The following is a 27,124-nucleotide window of genomic DNA, read 5'->3' on the forward strand; positions in this document are numbered from 1 at the left end:
AATTTCTTAAAATCTACGTGTGTGTGTGTGTATGTACACAACACAGAGGAAATACAACTATCACTGACTTATTTAAAAAACTCATTGTAAAAGAGTAAATGATAAAAAAAGAAGAATACAGATCTATTAAATTAGAAGACACTAGAAATCAGGAACTGTCATCTACTCAGCTGAGTTTTAAAGACACACAGTTTTTGAAAATCCTAAAGTGGCGATTTGAGGTCGGTCATTGGTCCTCATCCTGATTTTCATTTACACTGTCTATGCCCCATGGCAAATCCCCATCCTGCCCCACACAATTTGAACCAGCTTAAGCAAAAGGGTAAATTTGTTGCCTCCCATAGAAGTGCTGGAGCACAGACAAGATGGTCTGCATCCTGGGCTCATACTTCCTGGTCTTGTCTCTAATTTCCATAGAAATCTGACTTACTCTCTTCTACTTTATGTTGGCTTTCTCCATGCGTGGAGGAACAGGCTTCTGGCAGTTCTAGGTTTTCACCCTTCCACCTCCCCCACTTTAGGGCAAGGGTCAACAGACTTTCTGTAAAGATCCAGGTAGTAAATATTGTAGACGTGGCAGGCTTCTAGTGGTCTCTGGTGCCTTTCCCATGGGCTCTGTTGCACCTTACTCAGTTCTGTGACTGTAGCACGGAAGTGGCCATAGACAATATGTAAGTAAACAAGTTTATGTTCCAATAAAATTTTATTTACAAAACAGCAGATAAAATTGAATAAACTATTTACAAAGCATGTATCTTACAAAGAACCCATAGCTAAAATACATAAAAAGTTCTCTAAACTCAACAGTAAGAAAGCATATGATCCAGTTAGAAAATGGGTAGAAGACCTGAATAGACACTTTCCCAAAGAAGATGTATAAGCGGTAACTAAGCACATGAAAAATGTTCAAAATCACTAACCATAGGGAAATACAAATTAAAATAATAAGATATTATTACAAATCTATTAGAATGATTAAAATAAAAATATTGACAGTACTAGGGTGCCTGGGTGGCTCCGACAAGCAGCTGCCTTTGGCTTAGGTCATGATCCCAGAGTCCTGAGATCCAGCCCTGCAGGGGGCTCCCTGCTTAGAGGGGAGTCTGCTTCTCCTGCTGCTCCCCCTGCTTGTGCTGTCTTTCTCTGTGTCAAGTAAATTAAAGAAAAAAAAGCTTAAGAATGAATGAATGAATGAATGAATAAATAAATAAATAAATAAATAAATAAATAAATAAATAAAATCTTAAAAAGAAACATTGCCAATACTGATTACTTGCAAGGATGCAAAGAAGCTAGATCTCTCCTATATTGCTGGTGAGAATGTAAAATGGTACAGCTGCTCTGGCAATCAGCTGGCAATTTCTTTTTTTTTTTTTTTAAGATTTTATTTATTTATTCATGAGACACAGAGAGGCAGAGACACAGGCAGAGGGAGAAGCAGGCTCCTCACAAGGAGCTCGATGTGGGACTCAATCCCCGGACTGGGATCATGCCCTGAGCTGAAGGCAGATGCTCAACTCCTGAGCCACCCAGGCTGGGTCCCAGTCTGGCAATTTCTTAAAAAGTTTAATGTATACTTGACATATGATCTAGCAGTTGTACTCCTGAGCATTTATCCTAGAAAATGAAAACTTTTTACACAAGAATTATATATGAATGTTTATTTGTTATAGCCAAAAACTGGAAGCAACCTAAATGTCCTTCAAAAGGTAAGTGGCTAAACAATGTGTGATCTATCCGTATGATGGAATACTACTCCGCTGTAAAAAAGAATAGACTATAGATACACACAACAACTTGGATGGCTCTCCAGGGTATTATGCTAAGTGAAAAAGTCCAATTTCAAAAGGTTATGTGCTGTTTGATCCCATTTATATAACATTCTTGAAATGACAAAATTATATAGATGGAGATTAGTGGTTGCCAGGTTTGGGGAAGGAAGTAGGGAATATGTTATTGAGGAGGGGTAGCAAAAGGGAGTTACTCTGTGGTGATGGGACAGTTCTGTATCTTGATCATGACAGTGGTTATAGGATTTGTACATATGATAAAATGCCATAGAACTATACACAAGACATAAAAAGAAAGTGAACAGTTGGTGAAATCTGCGTAAGGTCTGCAGTCTAGTTAATAGCATTGTGTCAGTGTCAATTTCATAGTATTGATAGTGTACAATAATTACATAAGATGTCATTGGGTAAACCTGGGTGATGTGTATTGGGATCTCCTTACTGTTTTTGTAACTTACTGTGGGTCTATAATTATTTCAAAAAACAGAACAAAAACAGGCAGGAGGTTGAATTTCACCAGGACATTAGTTTGTGATTCCCCTTCTTTGGAGAAAAGAGCTTCTTTCCTCCATTTCCATTCTTCCATTTTTTTTCTTCCAAAACATCCCAGAAGAAGACTCTAATTGTCCTGACTTGGGTTATGTACATCTCAGTCACTGTGGATAAAAAAGCAAGGTCATGTGATTATGACCATGTTGGAACTGGTGTGGGATGGAGGCAGTTGGTCCCTAAACAGGGGAAGGGGTGCAGGGTAGACAAAAGCATAGATGTCTACTATAAAGGGTATCTTAAAAGTCTCAAAGTTAGGAAGTACAGATGGGCCTCATGCAGAATGAAAACCAGGAACCCAAAAACCATTAGGAGCTAAAGAAGCTGTGTTCTTCATGATCTCTCGTCTCTACTCTTCATGCCTCTGCTTCATCCTTCACTTATTCTGCAGAGTGGCTTTCTCTGTTTGTCTGTGTGGTTGCCCCACAGCCATTGTTCATATATTTTCCCAATTAGAATGCTTATACTATTATTATGCTTGAACTTTACATTGTGTTGAAGGATACTAAAAGATAGTCATCTTTTGCCTTTCCACTTTGTGAAATTTGTATTACTAATTACAGGCAATTTTTATTTTATTTTTTATTTTTATGGTGCTATACTCCTATCCTAGTCTAATAAGCTATGTGTATTATTGTAAAGGCCCAGCAATATGTAACATTTGGAATGGATTTAAAACAAAAAGTGGCCTCTAGTGAAAGTCTGTATATATTATTTTAGTTTAAAAGTTTAGCAAGTGAAAAAAAAAAGTTTAGTAAATGAAGAACACTTAAACAGAGAAAGACTATCATCTCTTAGTATGTGATCAAAATTTCTGGGATCCCTGGGTGGCACAGCGGTTTGGCGCCTGCCTTTGGCCCAGGGCGCGATCCTGGAGACCCGGGATCGAATCCCACGTCGGGCTCCCGGTGCATGGAGCCTGCTTCTCCCTCTGCCTGTGTCTCTGCCTCTCTCTCTCTCTCTGTGTGACTATCATAAAAAACAAACAAAAAAAAGATTCAAAATTTCTGGAAAGATCTTTGGAGGGAATGTCATCCTTTAATTCAATAATGATCTATGACAAGTGGTGGTGTTAGTAAAGACATGGCCAAAGAGGCCCACCTTCTGGGAAGCTACAGTTCTCAGAAATGGGGGCCATTTACTGAGCAGACACTGCCAAATGTGTCTACTACACTACAAAAGGCAAACAGGTCCTGACTACATATGGCATAGCTAGCTAGCAAAATCATGATCCCACATCCTTAGAGTAGAATTTTCACTGGGAATTGGCTGCTCAGGACTATGTCTCCCAACCCTCCTTGCATCTAAGTGTGGCCATATTACTAATGCCTGCCAATGGTATGTGAATAGAAATGATGTGCACCACTCTAGGCCTGGCTGCCCTCCCTACCTCCCCAGCACCCATTTCATAAACACTTCATGCCTGCTTCCCTTCTGCTGGCTGTAGGCAAAGGACTCTGAAGAACTAGTAAATATTTTAGATTCTATAAGCCATGTAGCCTCTGTTGAAACTTCTTTGATCATTTTGCAATATATACAAATATTGAATCATTATGTTTTACACCTGAAATTAATATGTTGTACATCAATTATACCTCAGTTAAAAAATAAGTAAATAATGGTTCCTGTCCCCTTGCTTTAATAAAACCACTTTTTTGCACCAAAAAAAAGTTAATAAAATTTTAAACAAAACAAAAACAACCTATTAACTCTGACAGTGTAGCACAAATACAGCCATAGGCAATAAAACAAGTGACTGTGGCTGTGTTGGAATAAAACTTGATTTTAGTCCAACAGGTAGTGGTGGGTTGGATTTGATCCTCAGGGGGTCTATATTTTTGTGTTGCCCTTGTCATGTGACCTTGGCTACATGATGTAAACTCTCTGAACCTGTTTCTTCACCTGTGAAATGAAGAAGTTGAACTTGATCTCAGCATCTCCGACAACTCCATGACTCTACCATTTTGGTCTATCAACTGTTATTTCCACTCAAGTTCTAGCCAGAATGTATTTCATGTGAATGTTCAGGTATGTGTGTGTGCATGTGTGCATTTTAAGAGATACGTGATATACCAATAACCTTCATAGCATTTTACAAAAGTCAGAGAAAATTAACCAAAATATATATAGCAATTAACCTTTTTTCCCCAAGTTTGGGGGCAAGTAGAGGAGAAAATTGTCAAGAGAAGAAGAAAAGCATCAGGTACTTCTACAGTTAATAGAACTTAACAGATTAAATACAACAAACAAGGTAGTGAGTGAGTTCCCAATATACAGTCTCATTGAACAAGACCACAGGGTGTTGGAGCTTGATCACAGCCGTCACACAAGAGGAAAATTGAAAGTCTTTCTTTGGGAACTGCACAGCATCATTTATTAAATAAGCACCCTGGGAGCTAAAGAATTGTTTAGTTCAACAGCAACGAGACACATCGAGAAGAGAGGAGTGACGACATGAGTCCTCCAAACAACTGAGCAGTTTGTTCAGTGGAGGGATGTTAATGTGTTAAAAAAGAAATATCAGCTATAATGATAGTAGAAATAACTGAAGTTTATATTTATGTTTAGGGAGCAACCAACTTTCCAGGAACTCTAAGCACATTAACCCCCTCAAACTTCACATCAGTGGAACACTAGCCAACACTAGAATATGATTATTCTATTAAACAGATGAAAAAGCTGGAAAGGCACTTATTCATGCCACATTTATGTGTTCAAGTTTCCATATACCTAGTGTCACTTTAGGGGACATATTTCGTTGAATAGTGTATAGAAGTTATTCCACCAAAAACAATGGTAATAAATATTTTGGTATGATCAATAATATAGGAACGGTAAAAACTCATTTTTCAAATATTAGGTTCTATGTTATTTTAATCCTCACAATCCAGTGAGGTGAGCTGAAATCGTGGTGTGAATCCTGTTGGTTAGCTGAGGAAATCCAATCTAGTCATGCTCACACTCACCTAATGTAACTACAAGCAGAAAAAACATCAGAATCCAGGTCTCCTGACTTAAAAAACACTTCCCATGTGTTATTCATGGTTTCATCTTGGATGACTGACGTGAACTAGAACCAGTAACGTCTTTTCAGGACCAGCATCGTAAGTTGTATGTTCTGATGCCCGTACCTCCTTACATTGACATCTGAGGAAGCATTCACCTATGGTAACAGTGGTACTGCCACTCATGGGAAGTGTGCCATTAGGGTCACAAAGCAAGACTGGGACTGTAAGAGGGGTCAGAATGACTGAGGAGGTGACAGGGAGCCATTACTCATGTTTTTCTTCAACTCTGCCAAAGAGGATGCCAACCAATCTTTCAGTTCAACTCAACAGTCACTAATCTCAACATAGACAAAAGTATTTGGCTGGTTCCTCCATCTCAAATCCTTTTTCCCTACTTAGTTAAATCCAACCCAGACTCCAGCTTTCATTTCAAGCACGACTTAGAGAAGAAAGCCTTCACTGACCTCTAGTTCTTTGTAGCACACTCCTTTCTTTCAGCACTCTTAATTCACCTGGCAGTTGTATATCTGCCTTGGTGATTACATGTTTATTGTCACTCTTTCCAGCTGGAGAGATTGTAAGTCCCATGACAGCAGGAATCTTTGCCCATCACTGTGTCCCCTGCACCTAGCAGAGTGGCTGGTCACATAGCAGGTGCCCAATTAATATCTATTTAAATAAATTGATGGATGGATAGACGAATTAATGAGCAAATAAATTAATTAAACTTAAGGTCTAGGATTAGGAGGGCCAGGTAAAATGCAGGATGCCTAGTTAAATTTGAATTTCAGATAAACAATGAGCACTTTTTAGTGTAACTATATCCCATACAATATTTGTTACAACTTACACTGAAAAATTACTTGTCATTTAACTGAAATTCAAATTTACTGTGTTTTTATTTGTAAATTTAAATGTTGAAAATAAGGGAAAACTTAGAAGTGATAGCTCAAATCTTTTAAAATTTAATTTTGTTTTAATTTTTCCTTTTTAAATTCCAGTATAATTAACATACAGTGTTATATTACTTTCAGGCGTACAATATAGTGAGTCAGCAATTGCATACAGTACTTGTGCTCATCATGATAAATGTATCTTTAATCTCCTTCACCTATTTCACCCATTCTCCCACCTGCCTCCCCTCTGGCAACCACTAGTTCTCTATATTTATGAGTCTGGTTTTTGGTTTGTCTCTCTTTTTCTTTCTTTCTTTGTTTTGGTTTTTAAATTCCACATATGAATGAAATCAAAGGGTATTTGTCTTTCTCTGATTGACTGGGGTCTAATTGTAGATCTATACTGCTTTTTGGGGATAGCTTGAGCATGGAAATAGCCAGATTAAAGAATTCTATATTTTCTTTTTTGTTTGTTTTGTTTTTGTTTTTGTTTTCCGTATATTTTTTATTGGAGTTCAATTTGCCAACATACAGTATAATACCCAGTGCTCATTCCGTCAAGTGAATTCTGTGTTTTCAAATTACTTCCATCCTTCTTTCCCAACCAGTCCCATTTTTTTCAGAATAAGAAACCGAGATGTAAACCTCCATAGTACCATTAGAAATAAAACAGGTATTTTAACACTAACAAATTCCTGGATAATGTATTTCCAATATTAAAATTCCCTTTCTTATAATTTATTAAATTTCTCTCTCAGGACTAAAACCTCAACAATATAGATGGTCGATTTCAGCATATTTGCTTATTTACACCCAGATGTAAACATTTAGTTCCATCCCTGAAAAGCCATTTGAACGGCTGAGTTGATATTTGCTCTTCTTTTCCCTTTCTCTTAATTTTCCAAAGTGCTCACATTTCTGAACACAGGTTCTATAGTCTTTGTTCAAGCAGCAGACCTTAGCTTCTGGGACATCTGAGAGCCAAGCTCCACGATATTCACATGAATATCTATTTCTAGATTGGGAGCAGACTCACATACATACCTAGGTGCAGTCTTCTAAACCATATGGTGTTCAAACACGACATTCTTTACCTCCAACTCCCACATCAAATAAATTCATCGCTTTGGATCAAATTCCAGATCATTCCATCAGTTCTTATATCTTCACATTAACTTCTGATTTGGGGTGTTGAGGCAAATTTCCTTATAAATTTAACACCTGGAAAATATGTTAAACACAAAATTTAAAATCTTTTGAATGTTTTTTGTTTTGTTTTGTATCCAAACCCTAAATCTCATTATTATTAAAAGTGAATTTTCTTAACACCATGATAACAAATAGGCTTTTATTTCAGTCAAACCATGACCATTTGAATATAGTCAATAACTGTAATACAGGAGGAATTTCAATGGTTTTCCCAAAAAGTTATGTATCCCTCTTCCTCATGTCTCATTGTACATTTACCAGCCTTTTCTTTGACCTTCAAAAATAAAAGCCTTGAGATTCATTTTCCTGTTAGCTCCTTTAACATTTACATTAAACATTATGGAGTTCCTTTGCTTATTTTGGTTTGGGGTTTGTTTATTTTTGGAATCTGAATTGTCTTTTTATTTGGTTAGGCCTTTGGCTCTAGAAGCCACAGCAGAGTTTGGTCAAGTTGCTTAATGCTGGGATTTAGGTGGAGTCTTTTATGCCAAGAGGAGAAATTCCACAGTTCTCACAGGTCTGATGCCCTTGAGCAGACTTTTGTAAGCTTCTCACTGGAGTTGGAAACATGTATTTGTTGCTTGACATCTGACTGTGTTCCCTCAGTCTTTTATTGGACTATGGCTTTCATTACCTCTTGCTAAGCTTCATGAAACTGCTCTTTGTCTTCACTTCTTGTTTCTTTTTTTTTAAATTTATTTATTTTATTTTATTTTATTTTATTTTTTTATTGGTGTTCAATTTACCAACATACAGAATAACCCCCAGTGCCCGTCACCCAATCACTCCCACCCCCTGCCCTCCTCCCCTTCCACCACCCCTAGTTCGTTTCCCAGAGTTAGCAGTCTTTACGTTCTGTCTCCCTTTCTGATATTTCCCACACATTTCTTCTCCCTTCCCTTATATTCCCTTTCACTATTATTTATATTCCCCACATGAATGAGAACATATAATGTTTGTCCTTCTCCGACTGACTTACTTCACTCAGCATAATACCCTCCAGTTCCATCCACGTTGAAGCAAATGGTGGGTATTTGTCATTTCTAATAGCTGAGTAATATTCCATTATATACATAAACCACATCTTCTTTATCCACTCATCTTTTGATGGACACCGAGGCTCCTTCCACAGTTTGGCTATTGTGGCCATTGCTGCTATAAACATCAGGGTGCAGGTGTCCCGACGTTTCATTGCATCTGTATCTTTGGGGTAAATCCCCAACAGTGCAATTGCTGGGTCCTAGGGCAGGTCTATTTTTAACTGTTTGAGGAACCTCCACACAGTTTTCCAGAGTGGCTGCACCAGTTCACATTCCCACCAACAGTGTAAGAGGGTTCCCTTTCCTCCGCATCCTCTCCAACATTTGTTGTTTCCTGCCTTGTTAATTTGCCCCATTCTCACTGGTGTGAGGTGGTATCTCATTGTGGTTTTGATTTGTATTTCCCTGATGGCAAGTGATACAGAGCATTTTCTCATATGCATGTTGGCCATGTCTATGTCTTCCTCTGTGAGATTTCTGTTCATGTCTTTTGCCCATTTCATGATTGGATGTTTGTTTCTTTGGTGTTGAGTTTAATAAGTTCTTTATAGATCTTGGAAACTAGCCCTTTATCTGATATGTCATTTGCAAATCTCTTCTCCCATTCTGTAGGTTGTCTTTGAGTTTTGTTGACTGTATCCTTTGCTGTGCAAAAGCTTCTTATCTTGATGAAGTCCCAATAGTTCATTTTTGCTTTTGTTTCTTTTGCCTTCGTGGATGTATCTTGCAAGAAGTTACTGTGGCCGAGTTCAAAAAGGGTGTTGCCTGTGTTCTTCTCTAGGATTTTGATGGAATCTTGTCTCATATTTAGATCTTTCATCCATTTTGAGTTTATCTTTGTGTATGGTGAAAGAGAGTGGTCTAGTTTCATTCTTCTGCATGTGGACTTCTTGTTTCTGTTCCTCGGATCACAGGTTAAACCTTTCTCCAGACTGCAAAGGACTCAGAAGGTCTTACCCATGTATGACTTTGATCTTTGTCCATCCCATGTCAAATGGAGAGTGACATAGGGAATGAAATAAAGACTGAAACCAAGAGCTCGAAGGCAGAGTTCCTAGAAAGACAGTAATAACCTTTCAGAATTTGACTCTTAAAAAGTAAGGTCTGAGATAAGGCCCAAGGTTTTCCCCAAGGTTGGTCTCGTTCAAATGACCTGGGACTTAACTCTCTCCTCCAAAAATTGTGGGATGAAGAATCAGTATGATATCCACAGAGAATCTCAATTTGAATGTTGTTTCTAACCGTTACTGGCTCTCGAATCAAGGAGACAAATGTTATGTATGTTCTTTTAAAAGCTATGTTTTTGAAATTGCATCTTTTGATATCTGTTCTTGGTTGCTGTTACTGGCTAGGATGACCTATTTGCCAGCTTCAGCAAATGATAGCAGTTTCCTGGGCTGAGACTACTCTATATGCTTATGGGGAGAAAAGAAAAAAAAATTAGAAGCAATTAAGTTGAGCTAGGCTTGTAAAACAATGAATTAAAAATCCAAAGAGAGCAGGGAACGCAATAATTTCTCTGCCATGGCAGTTCCTCTTTGTTATAAATGTCCTTATTTTTAACATAAGTTTCCAGGGTGCTAAACCAATTACACTGAGGCTATGCTTAAATATTCTCTCTTAAGGGCCTATTTTAAAACATAAAGTGAAGCTTGACTTGAAATTAACCTTTCTGAAATAAATAGTTCTGACTTTTTGCTAGGGAATGGAAGAGTTAGCTACTGTCAAACATGCATTTTTCTCACAAAATGTACAATTACAGTTCTTCAAAATCTGAACAGAGAAGATAAAAGCAACTTGGTTTCAAAAGCATAAAAATTCAAGGTTTAAGGTGGCTTTACATTGATTTTTGAGGAGAATGTAATATTTTCATCAACTGCCCCTTAGATATATTTATTTCTTTGGTGTCAAGTCTTTGTTGACTTTTTGTCATTAAATTTAAAATTTCACTCCATGAACCCAGGGGTGACCAATCTGAGCCATTTATGGCTCTTCAAAGCTTGTCCAATCTTGTATGTGTGTATTTTGAAAAATTTGGACTTGCTTCTACTGCTTAAAAATGCCATTACTAATTATATGATACTGTGAGAGTAAATAGTACGTTCTTTGAAAGGCCTAAAACGACATTGCAAGGCAGAGACACATGAGGGCACTGTAACCAACCTCGGCAATCTGAGAGGTGTTTTTATAACAACCTCTGTGAGGTCGTGGGGAGAAATGCGCAGAAGGGAGGGTGGGTCTTTATCAATGACATTGATAAATTCTGACTTTTAAATGACGTTGATTAAATTCTGACTTTTAAACTCAGCCAAGACTTGCATTAGCTTTATTTTTTTTTTTTGGAGTTAAATAGTGGTTTCTGTTTCTTTTTCTTTTTTTGGTTATTTATTTATGTATTTATCATAGTTGACATATAATATTATATTAGTTTCAGGTGCACAACATACTGATTTGACAATTATGTACCTTATAAAATGCTCACAATGATAAGTCTAGGTACCACCTGTCACCATACAAAGTTACTAAATATTATTGACTATATTCCCTGTGATATACTTTCATCCCCATGACTTACTTATTTTATAACTAAAAGTTTGTACCTTTTCCTCTCTTTCACATATTTCGCCCACCCATCCATCACCTCCCCTCAGGCAACCACTAGTTTGTTCTCTGTTTAATGAGTGTTTCTGTTTTTGTTGTTTGTTTGTTCATTTGTTTTTTCTGATTCTGCATATAAGTTAAATCATGTCGTATTTGTCTTTCTCTGGCTGACTTATTTCATTTAGCATCAGCCTCTTTTTTTCATACCAGCTTAATGTTATTTTTTTAAAATATTGCTTTGATGATATTTGCACTCTTAAGTGTAACCACATCTTTGAAAAAGAAAAAGAAGAGATGGTGATTATTTATTGTACAAAGCAGATAATGGAAGTGATTATAAGCGGTCAACAACTCAATACAAATCACAGATTGGATGGATAGGTCAACTTAAAGGTTTTTAAAATTTATTTATTCAAGAGAGGCACAGAGAGAGACAGGCAGAGACACAGGCAGAGGGAGAAGCAGGCTCCTGGCAGGGAGCCAGATGTGGGACTTGATCCCTGGACAGGGGATGAGACCCTGAGCCAAAGGCAGATGCTCAACCACTGAGCCACTCAGGCATCCCTGGATAGCTCAACTTAGACAAAACTATCTGGAATCAAAAGTGGGCACTGTTAGACTTACCAGAAGGAACAGGAGACTCCATTGAGAAGCCTCTTCTCTCATCCAAAACGCAATGAGGTGTCTACACTGGTGCTAGAAAAAACTGCTGAGGGTGGAAACAGAAAGTAGTGCACTGGCCAAGTGTTCTCTGGCTCCTGGTAGTTCTATTGGTGAGTTTGTTGAACGGTGTTTTCCCGTAGTGGCCTTTTGCACCAGAATCCATAAGGTCTTCACACTCACCTGGATTGTAGGATTTGAGCATCTAGACTGCAGATTGTAGATATCCTCTCCTGGATTGTAGATGGCAGTGCCTGAGAACCTCTGAGCAGCCCAGCTGCTGCATTTGCATTGTGTCCTTGTCCCAGGCCCACACATCTTTCCCTTCCATTCATGCCTGCTGCTGTGTGGGGAGATGAGACCACACTGTAGTGTGCCCAGAACCACAGGAAATGAATGGTGGCTACCATGACTGAGGGCATGTTACCAACTTTATGATAACTACAGCAATTATTTGCTGACTGTTCAAAAGTATCCCAGGCTTTTGCTAATGGAACAGACATTTTCTGCCTTCAGGGTGAGTTGGTGAGGTGGGACATTACCAAAACAACTGTAACTCCCAGAATTCTACATAGGTTTTAGGTAGATATTTATTCTTGCCAAATGCATTTGTGCTTTACGCAATTTTGTAATGCTTTACATAATTTTATTGGACTTAATTTTTTAAAAGTGAGGCTTGTTTTAGGCTCCAGTTCTCTTTTTACAGTTAAAGTTGGGCCCCTTTTTTTCACTCATCATTCATCTACATTTCCAGATATTATTTTTACCTAGTCTGAAGACCAGGGTTTCTAGGAAAATTGGAAGAACACCCAAGTGGCTTTGCAAATTTTATTCTAAATGAACTCATTGAAAAGAATTTTTTTCTTGCAGTCTTTTAAAATTGTATGTATAAGTGAATTAACTTTGAGCGCAGCCAAGTGCAAATCCAGATGCCAATTTTCCCTTTACATCCAAGTAGATTTATATGCTTTGCCTACACAAAATAAGAGTATTTTCTCTGTTATTAGTTTGTTAATGGATCAGTTGCTAGTAATTTAATGAAGTGATTCAAAAGGAAAATATTCCAGACCATTTTAAGATTGGCCCATATTAGAAGCAGCCCAAGTGTCCATTAATAGATGAACAGATTTGGAGATGGGGTATAAATATACACAATGAGATATTATTCCATAAAAATAATGAAATCTTCCCATTTGCAACAACACAGACGGATCTAGACATTTTAATAAGCCAGTCAGAGAAAGACAAATACCTTATGGTTTCACTCATATATGGAATTTAAGAAACAAATGAACAAAGGGGAAAAAAGAAACAAATCTAAAACAGACTCTTAACTATAGAGAACAAACTGGTGGTTATCAGAGGGGAAGTGGGTGGGAGGATGGGCTAAATAGGTGAAGGAGACTAAGAGTATACTTATCTTGGGGTATATCCAGGGGATCAGCACCTGGGTGTCTCAGTTGTTTGAGCAGCCGACTCTAAATTTCAGCTGAGGTGGTGGTGATCTTGCAGTCATGGGATGAGCTCAGCTTTGGACTCCACACTCAGTGGGGAACCTGCTGGAGATTCTCTCTCCCTCTTCCTCTGTCCCTCCCCTGCTCTCTCTCTCTCTCTCTCTCTCTCTCTCTCAAATAAGTCTTAAAAAAAAAAAAAAAGAATATACTTCTCCTGATGAGCACTGAGTAGTATATGGAAATATTGAATTACTATATTGTACACCTGAAACTAATAAAGCACTACATGTTAACTACAATGGAATTATTTAAAAAAAGAAAAATAAGATTGGCCCATATTATATGATGTTTAAAAGTGCCCTAAAAGAGTGGATTTGCAGAATATTTGGATTTTAGTTGCAAGCTAGTCATATACACAATGACGTAAATAACGGTTGCAGACTCCATTGTGCAGATATTTCAGGTTAGTACTGATTTAAAATCCCTACATTCCAGGGTACCTGGGTGGTTCAGTGGTTGAGCCTCTGCCTTTGGCTCAGGTCATGGTCCTGGGGTCCTGGGATCAAGTCCCACATCAGGCTCCCTGCAGGGAAACTGCTTCTTCCTCTGCCTGTCTCATGAGTAAATAAGTAAAATATTAAAAAAAAGAATCCCTACATTCCTAGGCTCTCCTTTTATATCCATTGAATTAGAATCTCTAGAGATTTGATCTAGAATTCACACTTTCAAAACACTCCCCTTGCCAGGCGGAGAATGAGTGGAGAATAATTGTTTGGTTATCACCTGGATCAGCCGCAGGCCTCCAGTCCTTGGTCCTGCCCCTTCCAAAGGGAAGGGAGTACTGAAGCCTGTGTTTGCGCACCTGAAGACAGAAGTTCAGAGGCGTTAAGATAGCCCCACAGTAAAAGGAGGACTGGGATTCATCTGCAATCAATCAGTGCCAAGGCCAGTCTCTCTCCACTTCCTTGCAGGGAGAGAAGAATCTGCAGAAGAAAACTGGAGACAAAACATTATGAAGCAGGGGCCTGGGGTCCCCTAGACTCCTGATGCCTTGGCAATAACCATCTGGCCCGGCTGTTTCTGAGAGTTTCCAGAGGGATATTTTCCAGTTGCTTCCAAATCAGTCTGCAAGCTCTCATCACTCAGTGTCCCCTCCATTTCCAGTCCCTGCTTGCTAGTTCGTGCCATCCCATAGATGCTTGGGGAGCCATGACCTCACCAAGACTGCGATGCTCAGGGGCGCAAGGGGCTGCTTCCGGGCAGAAGTGAGAGAACGGTCCCCCTCCAAACCCACCTACCTCTGGACCCAGGCATCACACCTCCAAAAGCCTCCCAGGAACGGCTGTCAGCACCCAGTTCTTGGTCTCTGGGCAGGGTGGCTTGTGCCTTGCTCACAAAGTTTTTGTAGCAGCACTGAATCTTGCACCAAGAAGCTTCAAACACTGGCATCACATTAACAACATTGTATTTTTAAAAAGAAAAATTATCACTTAAAATATATACAGCATCTACATTTTTATTCTATTCCTTAAAAATTTTAATTCCAAAACTGGCTGGAATGTAAATGAACTCAAAGGACCTGGGTGACCTGCAGAAAACAAATGAGAGAAACGGACCTACTAGAGATTTTTATCCTAGACCCAGGTATGAGTTGAGAGCTTTGCTCTGCAGTCTTTATTTCCTCCAGGATCCTTTCCTCCTGCCTTTTCCACTGGCTTTGCTTGTTCTTTCACCTCTCTGCATATCAAACACCTGACAAGGACATTTGGTAAGAGCTCTGGTCACCCACTCATGCCCTGCTCCTAGCTCAGGATTGGTGGAAGCTAGAGCACTTATTTTATATATATTTTAATATATATATTGAAATCATATATTTATGTATTAGTGATAATCTAGTTACCAGTGAAAACACTAAGTGGGGGGGTGCCTGGGTGGCTCAGTTGGTTAAGTGGCTGCCTTCAGCTCAGATCAGGATCCTAGGGTACTGGTATTGAGCTCCGACTCAGGCTCCCTGCTCAGCGGGGAGTCTGCTTCTTCTCCCTCTTCCCCCAGTTCATGCACAGATTTCTCCTTACTTCTTTACCATATGTAGACAAACATATATAAAGTTATTTAGTAAGATCTAAGAGACCATGCAGATCATTGGGCAGAGGCCTTGTGTCCATGGGACTGAGGTAGTAATGCACTATGGCATATGACTTTTTTTTCAAGTCCTTTCAACAAGTTCTTTCGCTCGCCCTCTTCCAGGCTTTCTTTGTCATTATTCTCATCCCTGATGCCAAAACCGTGCATCATGGTATTATATCAGACCTTCCCTCTTGGACCTTGCTCTGTACTTCAAAATTGATTCCTTCCTTTTCCATATTCCCATAACCACATTCTTTTTCCCTCTGTGCCCTGCTCTTGACTGGTTTTCAAGAAAGAAAGAATCTAATCAACCCATCCTCACCAAGATGTCAATAGTAGATTTTCTTTTAACAACTTAATTGTTCCACAGATACCTCTAAAAAGATGATTCTGGACAGGGCAGAGCCCTAATCCAATGAACTAAATATCTAGTGGGTTTTGTCTACCAAGGGAATGGAGTAAGGTAGATCAGGGACAGCAGTGGGAATGTGGTGGCAAGGAGCTAGCTGGTTTTCCCCTGTGGGGTTGATTTCATCAACTTGGATGAGAGCCTGCATGTTGAAAAATTGCCACTGTTTTTCTCTCACTAAGCTTGATGGCATTATGACTTGTCCTTCAAATTTTATCTTGGGCTCAGTTTCTAGATATTATTCAGCAGGTCAGCCCATAAAACTTTTTACCTTCAAAAGAAAAGAGCTTCCAGAAAGCAATCTCTGCCATTTTCCTTGCAGAGGGAAGGAGATTTATCTTCATAAAGACATCCAGAAACAGAATTTTAAATATTTAGTATAGGGATTATGGAGTCACTTCTAGCCAAGATTCGAGACCATCTCCAGCCTTCTTTTTTTATTTTTTTATAAAGATTTTATTTATTTATTCATGACAGACAGAGAGAGACAGAGACACAGGCAGAGGGAGAAGCAGGCTCTATGCAGGGAGCCCAATGTGGGACTCAATCCCGGGACTCCAGGATCACACCCTGGGCCAAAGGCAGATGCTCAACCACTAAACCACCCATGCGTCCCCATCTCCAGCATTCTAAAATCATGCCACATATAAGGGAATCTTATAGTCTCACCTTGGATAGATGTTATATTTCTATAGTTTTATATCATCATTTTATAACAAAATTCAAAATAGAAGCACACACCATTAATAGAGTATATACTGACATAGTGGTGATCTGCTTTTCATTTCTTTATTTCTTTTTTTCAGGGTTAGGTCTATCTCAGACAAAACCATCCCACCATCCCTTTCTTCCTTAGGGCCCAATTTCCATTCACCTTCACCTCTGTTCTCTCATTGCACCTATTCCTTCCCCAGCCTGGAGTTTTCACACTCACCTTCCTGGGCATTCTTCCTTCCGGGTCATACCACTTCTCTAGTTTACCTGACCCTAACTTTCATCTTTGCCAGGTCCACAGTATCAACTAACTAATCAATCAGTGTTAAAATGTGCTAGTGGCTCAGGTATTTAAGGTTAGTTAAACATTCAAAAATCGATATAATCTATCACATCAACAGACTGAAAAAAGAAAAATCACATGATCTTATCAATAGATGCAGAAAAAGCATTTGACAAAATCCAATATCCATTCATGGTAAAAACTTTCAATAAACTAGGGATACAGGGGAACACTTCAACTCAATGAAGAATATCTACAAAAACCTGTAACTAACATCATATTTAATAGTGAGAAACTTGAAGGTTTCCCACTAAGATCAGGCAAGGATGTTCCTTCTCACCACAGATGACATGATTGCCTATGTAGAAAATCTGAGAGAATTGACAAAAATACTCCTGGAATAATAATCAATTTATAGCAAGTTTGAGCGATACATGATAATATTCAAAAGTCAATCACTTTCCTAGGTACCAGCAATGAACAAGTAGAATTTGAAATTGAAAACACAATACCACTTGCATTAGCACCCCAAAATTGAAATATCTGAATATAAGCCAACAAATATGTTCAAGTGCTATATAAGGGAAACTATAAAACTCTGATGAATAAAATCAAAGAACTAAATACATGAATAGTCCATGTTCATGGATAAGAAGACCCAATATTGTGAAGATGTCAATTCTTCCTGTAGATTTAATACAATTCCAGTAAAAATCCCAGAAAGTTATTTTATAGATATCAACAAATTGATTCTAAAGCTTATGTGGAAAGGCAAAAGGCCCAGAATAACTAACACAATATTGAAAAAGAAGAAAAAAGTTGAAGGACTGATACTACACAGCTGCAAGACTTTATAGTAAGTTATAGTAATCAAGACAGTATTGTATTGGTGAAAGAATACACAAATAGATCCATGGGTTAGAATAAAGAGCCCAGAAATAAACCCACATAAATATAGTCAACTGATGTTTGACAAAAAAGCAGAGACAGTACAATGGAGCAAAGATAATCTTTTCAACCATGATGCTGGGACAAGTGGACAACCACATGCAAAAAGAAATCTGGACACAGACCTTATATCCTTAACAAAAATTAACTAAAAATGAATGAAAGACTTAAATGTAAAATGTGAAACTATGAAACTCCTGTAAGATAATATAGAATACCTAGATAACCTGGGTATGGCAATGACTTTTTTCTTGAGGTTGGGTTAGCTGGATTGGAGTATCTGTCACTTACTAATTATTTCTTATATGCTTGAAAAATTATCCTAGGATCCTACAATGTAGAAAAATGAGAACTTAGGGAACTGCCCAAAGCCTCAGGGCTGTGGAGAGATAGAAACAGGATCAAAGTCCAAGACTGGTCTCAGAGCTCATCTTTCCACCATTCCCTGCGGCTTCTAGATATTGGGTTTATCATGGAAAGATCTAACTCAGGAAGAGTCAGATGGAAGAGATGCATAGGGAAAAGTGTGTGCAAAGTGGGGAGAATCTTCCATGCCCTGTCCAACTGCACTACTTCCAGAAATCTCTATATGTTCACCAACCATGAAGCTTGTCAATGACTCTTTTGATAAAATACCGAAGGACAATTCATGACAGAAATACAAAATTGATAAGATAGATTTCCTTAAAATAAAAAATTTCTGCTATTTGAAAGTGTCAAGAAAATGAGAAAACCACAGACTAAAAGAAAATATTTGCAAAAGCCATATCGGACAACGGACCGTTATCCAAAATATATAAAGAACTTTTAAACTCAACAAGAAAACCAACAACCTGATTAAAAAGTGGGTCAAAGACCCTAATAGACCTCCTACCAAAAAAGATGTACAGATGATAAATAAGTACATGAAAAGATGCTCCACATCATATGTCATCAGGGAAATGCAAATTAAAACAATGAGATACCACTAAACCCATATTAGAATGGCCAAATCTGGAACACTGACAACACCAAATGCTGACAAGGTTGTGGAACAAGAACTCTCCTTTACTGCTGGTGAGGATGCAAAATGGTACAGACACTTTGGAAGACAGTTTGGTGGTTTCTTACAAAACAAAATGCATTCTTACCATATGATCCAGCAATTGAGCTCCTTGGCATTTACCTAAAGAAGTTGAAAATTTATGTCCACATAGAAACTTGCACACAGACATCTAGAGCAGCTTTATTCATAATTGCCAAAAGTCAGAAACAACCAAGACATTCTTTAGTAGGTAAATGGATAAGTGAACCTACAACTGCTCTAAAGAAATATCATCTTAATAAAAGCCCACCAGGGCTCTCCCAGGTAGTCAGCATTTTATATCTGGAGATTTACAGAGACAAGATACCAGGTAGGTGTCTACTCTCTGCATTACAGACCATGGGTTTGTGATGTCTCTAGGTGCATTATTATTATTTTTTTAGAGGATTGGTTAAAGAGGTGGTGATCAGATTTTTAAAACACCAAAACATATTTCTAAAGCAGACTTACTTACCTGGACATTTCTTCTTTCTTATTCTTTTTCCTTCCATCATCCTACTTTCTAACTTCCTCTTTCTTGTGATTTTTTATTCCTTTTTCCTCAGGTTATTGAAATTCACAGCACATCACGAACAGATTAATCTGATAATCACAAGTAAGGGCCTCACTTGACTTATTTGTAAAACCAGACTTATTTAATTCTAGGAGTATATAGCTGAGGTGGTATTGGCTTCTTTCTTTGAAATGTTTCATAAACTAAAAATAAGTGTATATTTTATCTAAGAAAAATAAAATGAACTCCGATATACCCACATTTGCCCATTATTTGCCTCTCTCTAGTCCCACCCTCCATTCTAAGACAATCATTATCCTGAAATTGTGTTTATGATTCTCTTGTTTTAACTTTATTGCTTTACCACATAAAGTTGTAGTGCTCAAAGATAAGTGGTTTAGTTGTGCATGTTTTGGACTTCATATAATGTACTCTTAATTTCTCAACTTCCTCTCAATATCATGTTTGTAAGACTCAGCTCTTGACCTGCCCAGTAATAGTTCATTTACACTGTTCCATGGGAGTCTACAGGATGAATATACTACCATTGTATCCATTCTTTTGTTAAAGGACATTTGAGTTTCTAATTCTTGGATAATATGAATATTAATATTTTTGATGAAGATATGAATGTATTTCTGTTGGATATACATACAGGAATGGAATCAAAGAGAATGCCCATCTTAGATAATGGGAGACTTTTCCAAAATAGCTATATCAATTTAAATTCCTACCAATAGTTTATGAGAGTTCTTGTTGCATCATATACTTACCAGCATTTGATATTTTCCTACTTTTAAATGTTTGCCAATATGGTGGATGAAAACTGGTATCTTCTTATGATCTTAATTTGTGTTTTCCTGATTACTAATAAGGTTAAGCATGTTTTTCATACATTTATTGGGCATTCATATTTCCTGTCTGTGAAATGCCTGTTCATGCTTTCTGCTTGTTTTTCTACTGGGTTGTTCTTATCTTTTTATATTGACTTCTAAACATTTTTATATGTTCTGGATGCCAATAATTTGTTCATTTTATGTGTTACAAATATCTTCTTTCAGATTATGACTTATCTTTTCCTTTTTTTTTATTAAGGTATGCTTGACATACAATGTCGTATTAGTTTCAGGTGTACAATATAGGTATTTGACATTTGTATATATAGAGAAATGGTCATCAAAATGAGTATAGCTACAATCTGTAAATTAATACAATATTATTGTCTATATTCCCAATGCTGTACACTAAATACCCAAACTTATTTTATTTCCACAACTGGAAATTTGTACTTCTTAATCCTTTCCACCCATTTTGCCCTCCACAACCCCCTTCCCCTCTGGCAACCACCAATCTATTCTCTGTATCTATAAGTCTGAGTTTTGTTTTGTTTTTCTTCTTAAATTTCATATATAAATGAAATAATACAGTATTTATCTTTGTCTATATGACTTATTTCACTTAGCATAATATCCTTTAGGTCCATCCATAATATCTTCTAGGTCCAAATCATTCCTTTTTATGACTGAGTAGTATTCCGTTGTATATATGTGTGTGTGTGTGTGTGTGTGTGTGTGTGTGTGTATGTATACTTTATTTATCTACTTATCCAACTATGGACACTTAAGTTGTTTCCATATCTTAGCTGTTATAAATAATGTTGCAATGAACATAGGAATGCATGTATCTTTTAATTAGTGTTTTCCTTTTCTTCAGATAAATACCCACTAGAGGAATTGCTGGAACATATGGTAACTCTATTTTTAATTTTTTGAGGAACCTCCCATACTGTTTTCCGTAGTGGCTGCACCAATTTACATTCTCACCAACAGTGCAAGAGAGTTCCCCCTTTTCCACATCCTCACCAACATTTGTTATTTCTTGTGCTTTTGATTTTAGCCATTCTGACAGGTATAAGGTGAAGTCCATTGTGATTTTGATTTGCATTTTCCTGATGATTAGTGATATTGAGCATCTTTTTTCTTTTAATTTTATTTATTCATGAGAGACACAGAGAGAGAGGCAGAGACACAGGTAGAGGGAGAAGCAGGCTTGCTGCTGGGAGCCCAATGCAGAACTTGATCCCTGGACCCGAGGATCACGACCTGAGCTGAAGGCAGATGCTTAACTGCTGGGCCACCCAGATGCCCCTTGAGCATCTTTTCTTGTGTCTCTTGGCTCATTTTCTAAATGGTGGCCTTTTGATAATCAAGGGTTCTTAATTTTAATGCTATAAAATTCATCAAACTTCCTCTATTAGAACTTTGTGTATCTTGTTTAAGACACTGAGGTCATAAAATAGTTCTTCCATGTTTTTTTTCTAAAAATTTAAAAATTTTACTTTCACATTTGAATCTTTAATACAAGCTGAAATTGAAATTTGGGGTATGGGGATCCCTGGGTGGCGCAGCGGTTTGGCGCCTGCCTTTGGCCCAGGGCGCGATCCTGGAGACCCGGGATCGAATCCCACGTCGGGCTCCTGGTGCGTGGAGCCTGCTTCTCCATCTGCCTGTGTCTCTGCCTCTCTCTCTTTCTCTCTGTGTGACTATCATAAATAAATAAAAATTTAAAAAAAAAAAAAAAAAAAAAAAAAAGAAATTTGGGGTATGGTGCAGGGTATGGAGTCCAAGTTCACTTTTTTCCCCCATATGGGTATCTAATTTTCCAGTACCATTAATTGACTAACTCTCCTTTTCTGAGTGGTCTGCAATACCAGCCCTGTGCTAGAGCAAGTTTCCAGATATGGGTGGGTCAGCTTCTAGACTTTACATTCTATTGACCCCTATACCAGTGCCATAGTGGCTTAATTACTATAGCTTTATGTTAAGTTTTAATATCTGGGTGGAGCAGATATCTTCATTTGGGCATCCTTCAAGAGTGTCTTGTCTTGTCCTGTCTTGTCTTCCATACCTGATTTTAGAATCAGCTTGCCAAGTTCTATCGAAAAGCTTTGTTGGGATTTTAGTTCGAATTACATTGATTTTTAGATTAATTTGGAGAAAATTTGTACCATTATGATACTGATTCTCTCTTCCTATGATTATCCTATTTCTATTCTTTTCACTTAAGTCTCATTTAATTATTTCCATTTAATATCTTCCTTTAATATCTATTCATAGATATTTTTAATATAATATTTTAAATGATGAGTATTTTTAGAATCGCATTTTCTGTTTGTGGATCTAGAAATGTGTTGACTCAGGAAGTCAGGAATTGTAATAATTTATGTGTTCTTTTAGATTTTCTTAAAAACATTGGCAATTTTATTTTATTTTATTTTTTGGCAATTTTATTTTATTTATTTTTTCTTTTTTTGGCAATTTTATTTTTTATTCTCCCTTCCTTCTCCCATTATACCTCCAATGCAATATTGAACTGGAAATAGTAATAATAGTGGGCATCCTTGTCTTATTCATGACTTTAAGGAGAGGGATTTTAACATTTCACATTTAATGTTTGTTCTATGTAATTGGTAGATGCCTTTTATCAGAGTGAAATGTCCTTCCTATTCTTGGTTTGCTAAGCACTGTTTAAAGTCATGAATTCTTCTTGCTGTATGTCAAACATTTTTTTCTACATTGATCAAAACATTCTTGTGCTCTTTCTCCTTCATTTTGTTAATATGGGAATAATAAAAAGATTTTCTAACATTCAACTAATTCTCCTTTCCTGAAAATAAACCTAATCTCATCGTGGTTTATTATCTTTTTTATGCTGAATTCAGACTACCAATATCTGCGATTTGTACATCTATGTTCATGAGAAAAATTGCCCTGTAAAAGTTCATCTTTTTTTTTTTTTAAGATTTTACTTCTTCATGAGAGACAGAGAGAGAGAAAGAGAGTGGCAGAGACACAGGCAGAAGGAGAAGCAGGCTCCATGCAGGGACTTGATTCCAGGTCTCCAGAATCAGGCCCTGGGCCAAAGGTGGCACTAAACCTCTGAGCCACCCGGGGTGCCCCTTGTTCATCTTTATAGTTCCTGTGTCTGGCCTTTGATAGTATGATTATACTTGCTTTGCAAAATGAGTTACGTAGTATTCTCTGGTTTTCTATTCTCTAGAAGAGTTTGTTTAAGACTGGAAATATCTTCTTTGAATGCTTGTCCCATTTATTTCTGTGGTTTTTAATTTGATTCCTTTCATCTCACCTCCCCAGTCTTCCTTTCCCACACCTCTTCTTCCTCTTCTCCTTTTATCAGTTCCCTCCTGCTATATTCATTTTATCTTTCCTTAAAGAGCTTCCTGGAGTTAAAAGCATCCAGGAAATTGTACTGAAGCCCAAGTATCAAGATATTTTAACTGATGTTTTTAACATTTTCAAATATAACCTTTCTTTGTGTTCAGTGTGACCAATTAATACTGCCTAGATGTGAAAAAAAAAATAATCTGGCAGTCATTTAAAATAATACTGATTGTTAAATGGGAATTTCACTCCTCTGTTCCTAACTACTTATTTTGAAATATTTTTGAAACCAATTCAGTCACATTCATAACATGGTAATTCTAGACCTCTCTGCCTTGTGACACTCAACAATGAAGGGAAACAATTCAGTTATGTAAAGAACACATCAAAATTTCATGAGGGCAAGAGCCTTTTCACAAATAAGCTATGATGATTTTCCAGGTTTTTCTATGAACCTTTAGTTCTATGCTTTATATTTCATAGACATATGTCCTCTCCTCTGCTTTCAGATAGCACAAATGTAATTTTCTTGATGGATCATTATTTCTGAATGGTAACGATTACTTTAATTCTCTGTAAGAAAAATCTGGGACCTTTTTTTTTTCCTTTATTTTAGTTGAAATGTAAATATTTAAAAACCCTCCATGTCAATTTGATTTCTTTCTTTTCTTTCTTTTTTTTTTAAGTAACTTCATGGCTAAATACCAAATGCTCTTACAAAAATGCAAATCTCTTATTCAAAATATAATTAAATTATAACATACACAGTTTATAAGCAATTATAGTCACATAATGTATATAATTTAGAATTTTTTTGTTAAAAGGCTATAAATGCACAGTTGCTATATTAGAACAAGAAATACAATATCTTTTTCTGGAAATAAGATATACTATTGCAAAAATACCATTGGTATTTTTATAGGTAACAAATATAGGTAGGTAACAATGTAAAGTAGGCCTCTATGAAAGAAAACCAATTAAGCCTCCCTCTTTAGGAATTCTACAGGGGTCCTGCCAGTTAATTAGGTCATTTTGTGCTGAGAACAGACACGAACCTCAGAATCTATGTGACCATAATTCTATGGTCATATACAACGATTGTTAAGATTGTTAGTGTCTATTTTGTATTACTTCTTGTGAGCAGTCCCTCCTCAAAAAAAACTTAACTGAATTGGAATATTTCAAAGTGGGGATTTTTGAGTTTTCAAAGATTTAAACAGAAACTGCATTTTTCTCAATCTTAGTGTTGAGTTACCCAAATACCTATGTAGGAAGAAGGACTTCATATTAGTTTTCTAGGAATGATGGGGGAAATGCCATAAACTGGGTAGCTTAAAACAACAGAGACTTATTTTCTCCCAGTTCTGGGGACCAGAAGTCTGGAAATCCAAATGAGGTGGGACCTCACACCTTCGAAGACTCTGGGATAGAATCCTTGTTTCTTCTAGCATCTTGTGGCTCCAGGTATTCCTTGGCATGCAGTTGCAGAACTCCAATTTCTGTCTCTGTCTTTACCTGGCCTTCTTTCCTATGTCTCTGTGCCTTCTCTTCTAAGGACACTTGTCATGGATTTAGTGGCCATTTGAGTAATCCAGGATGATGTCATCTTGAGATCTTCAAGTTAATTACATCTGCAAAGTCTTTTTTTATTTTTTAAAATAATTTTTTAAAATTTAAATTCAATTTGCCTACATATATTGTAACACCCAGTGTTCATCCCATCAAGTGCCCTCCTTGCCCGTCACCCAGTTACCCCATCCCCCCCACCTCCCCTCAAAGGCTCTTTTTTTGGATGAGGTCACATTCACAGGTTCTTAGAGTTAGGATGTGGACATATCTTTCTGGTGATCACTGTTCAACCTGCTGCAGACTTAATTCTCCAACTACTGGTGGGTCTACCAGAAGGCAGTGTCTCCTGTTAGCCTTCTTTGGGGATTGCCTCTTTGAAGAACTGCTTTGTCCAAGGCTTCCTTCTATGGGCAGCCCATAGGAAAGTGGATATAAAGTGGATCAAAGTGATCAAAGGGGATGTAGAGGCCAGGCCTTCTTGGCCCAACCTGGAACAATACTGCAAAAACATTCCAGTTCTAGAACCCCGCTGTGGTGAGGTGAGGTCTTCATTTCACGCTATACCAGAGCTCAATCCTCTCCTTCCTTCTCTTCCTCCCCCCTTCTTCCTTCTTCTCTTTGTCCTCCTCCTCTTCTTCATCTTCCTTCTCTTCTACCTCCTTTTCCCTGAGTCTGCTTAACTGGGAACCCAGCCTGAAACCCTTTGATGAAATCATTCATTCATTTATCCCATCATTTATTGATTCACATACTCAATTTAATTACATCAACAAATATTATCACTTATTATCAACAAATATTTATTATCACTGCATGCCTGGCACTTTCTTTCATAAGGATGTTACAGTGAATATATTTGAATCTTTCATATATCAGTATCTCTCAGTTCCTAAAGCTGACCATCCTGGGGCCTCACTTACTAGTTGCAGATAATAAGGGCTTAGTAGAAGACCTTACAATTTGACATGGACAATCTCTTCTGTTCTGGATAAATCCCAACCTGATATAAGCTGCTATTGCTGTGATTTTCAGTTTTCCCCTAATAAAAGCATCTACAAAATCCATCAATTAAGTGTCCTGATCTAGCAGAGTTTGTGTTGACTCTAGACTTTTCACACTGTTTTAGTTTCATCTCTTAACCTTTTAAAATCTCCATATAGAGACATGGAAAGAGGAAATAATGACAGATTCACAGTATTAGAAGCATCACAGGATTTCAGAATGTTAAGGTATTATCAGAACCAAAAAATCATGTGCAACCCAATCTCCTTTCACTGCTAATGGGAAAATTGAGAGCTCATCCCACAGCTGCCTGAATCACGTAGTATATGTGACTCTGATTGTTTTATGTAGGGGTTATTGTTTCCCCATCGAGTCTGTAAAGTCTTTTGGACAGAATCTGAACCTTATACTTTCCCACCCTGCTCAGTATCTATAAAAATAAGAGGTGGGTTTTGAATAAATAATTGACTTATTGAGCCCTCTTCATCCAGCAAAACTATTTCAATCAAACGGGTAGTTTTAATCTTTTCTATATATGCAGAGACCTCTAGAGGAAATCTAATAACTTCCTATCTCTCTCAGATCCTGGGCTTAGCAATGATCACTACCAGGGAGCTCCTCCTAAAAACATAACCCAGCTTTGCACAATAGTCCAGAAATGTTATATGTATGCATATAATTTGTAGTAGCCCTGTTCCATCAAAGTAAGTTTATAGATAATGAAACAGATTAGAAATAAAATAGCACTATTTTTAAATTTAAGTGTTTAAATACATAATCATTATTGTTTCTATTCTACCTCATTCTAAAAAGGATTTGTGTTACTTACAATAAAACACATATTTCAATATATTAAAAAACTAAGAAGATGGGAAAACTGTGGTAGAAAATAAGATAAAGCTTGGGGGTGACACTAATATCCAAAGTTCATGACATTGCTAGTGGTAGGCCTAAAATTTGGCTGTGAGCATTTCAATTAATAGCATTACAGTAGAGTGGTTCAAGTTCCCAAGTCATCAGAACCTGTTTCACCCCAGATGGTGGACCTAACCAATCACAGTAATCCTATTCCTCTTCTCAGTAAGTGGTTTAAGAATGTATATATGA

General features: G+C 37.4%; 1 long non-coding RNA gene across 2 annotated transcripts; it reads right to left on the reverse strand.

The window, feature by feature from the left end:
- Nucleotides 1–1,183: 1,183 nt before the first annotated feature.
- Nucleotides 1,184–25,528, reverse strand: LOC112668088 (uncharacterized). 2 transcript variants are annotated; one of them, XR_003141446.3, is made up of 6 exons: nucleotides 24,857–25,528; nucleotides 19,227–19,354; nucleotides 14,506–14,649; nucleotides 13,991–14,069; nucleotides 7,288–7,464; nucleotides 1,184–2,446 (listed from the first exon to the last, which is right to left on the reverse strand). It is a non-coding gene; the product is annotated as an uncharacterized LOC112668088 (long non-coding RNA). The 2 variants fall into 2 exon arrangements; XR_003141447.3 differs by having other exon boundaries at nucleotides 13,991–14,203.
- Between the last annotated feature and the right edge of the window lie 1,596 nt (nucleotides 25,529–27,124).

This window comes from Canis lupus, chromosome 36 (genome assembly GCF_003254725.2).
Source record: "Canis lupus dingo isolate Sandy chromosome 36, ASM325472v2, whole genome shotgun sequence".
In the NCBI taxonomy this organism is placed as follows: Eukaryota; Metazoa; Chordata; class Mammalia; order Carnivora; family Canidae; genus Canis; species Canis lupus.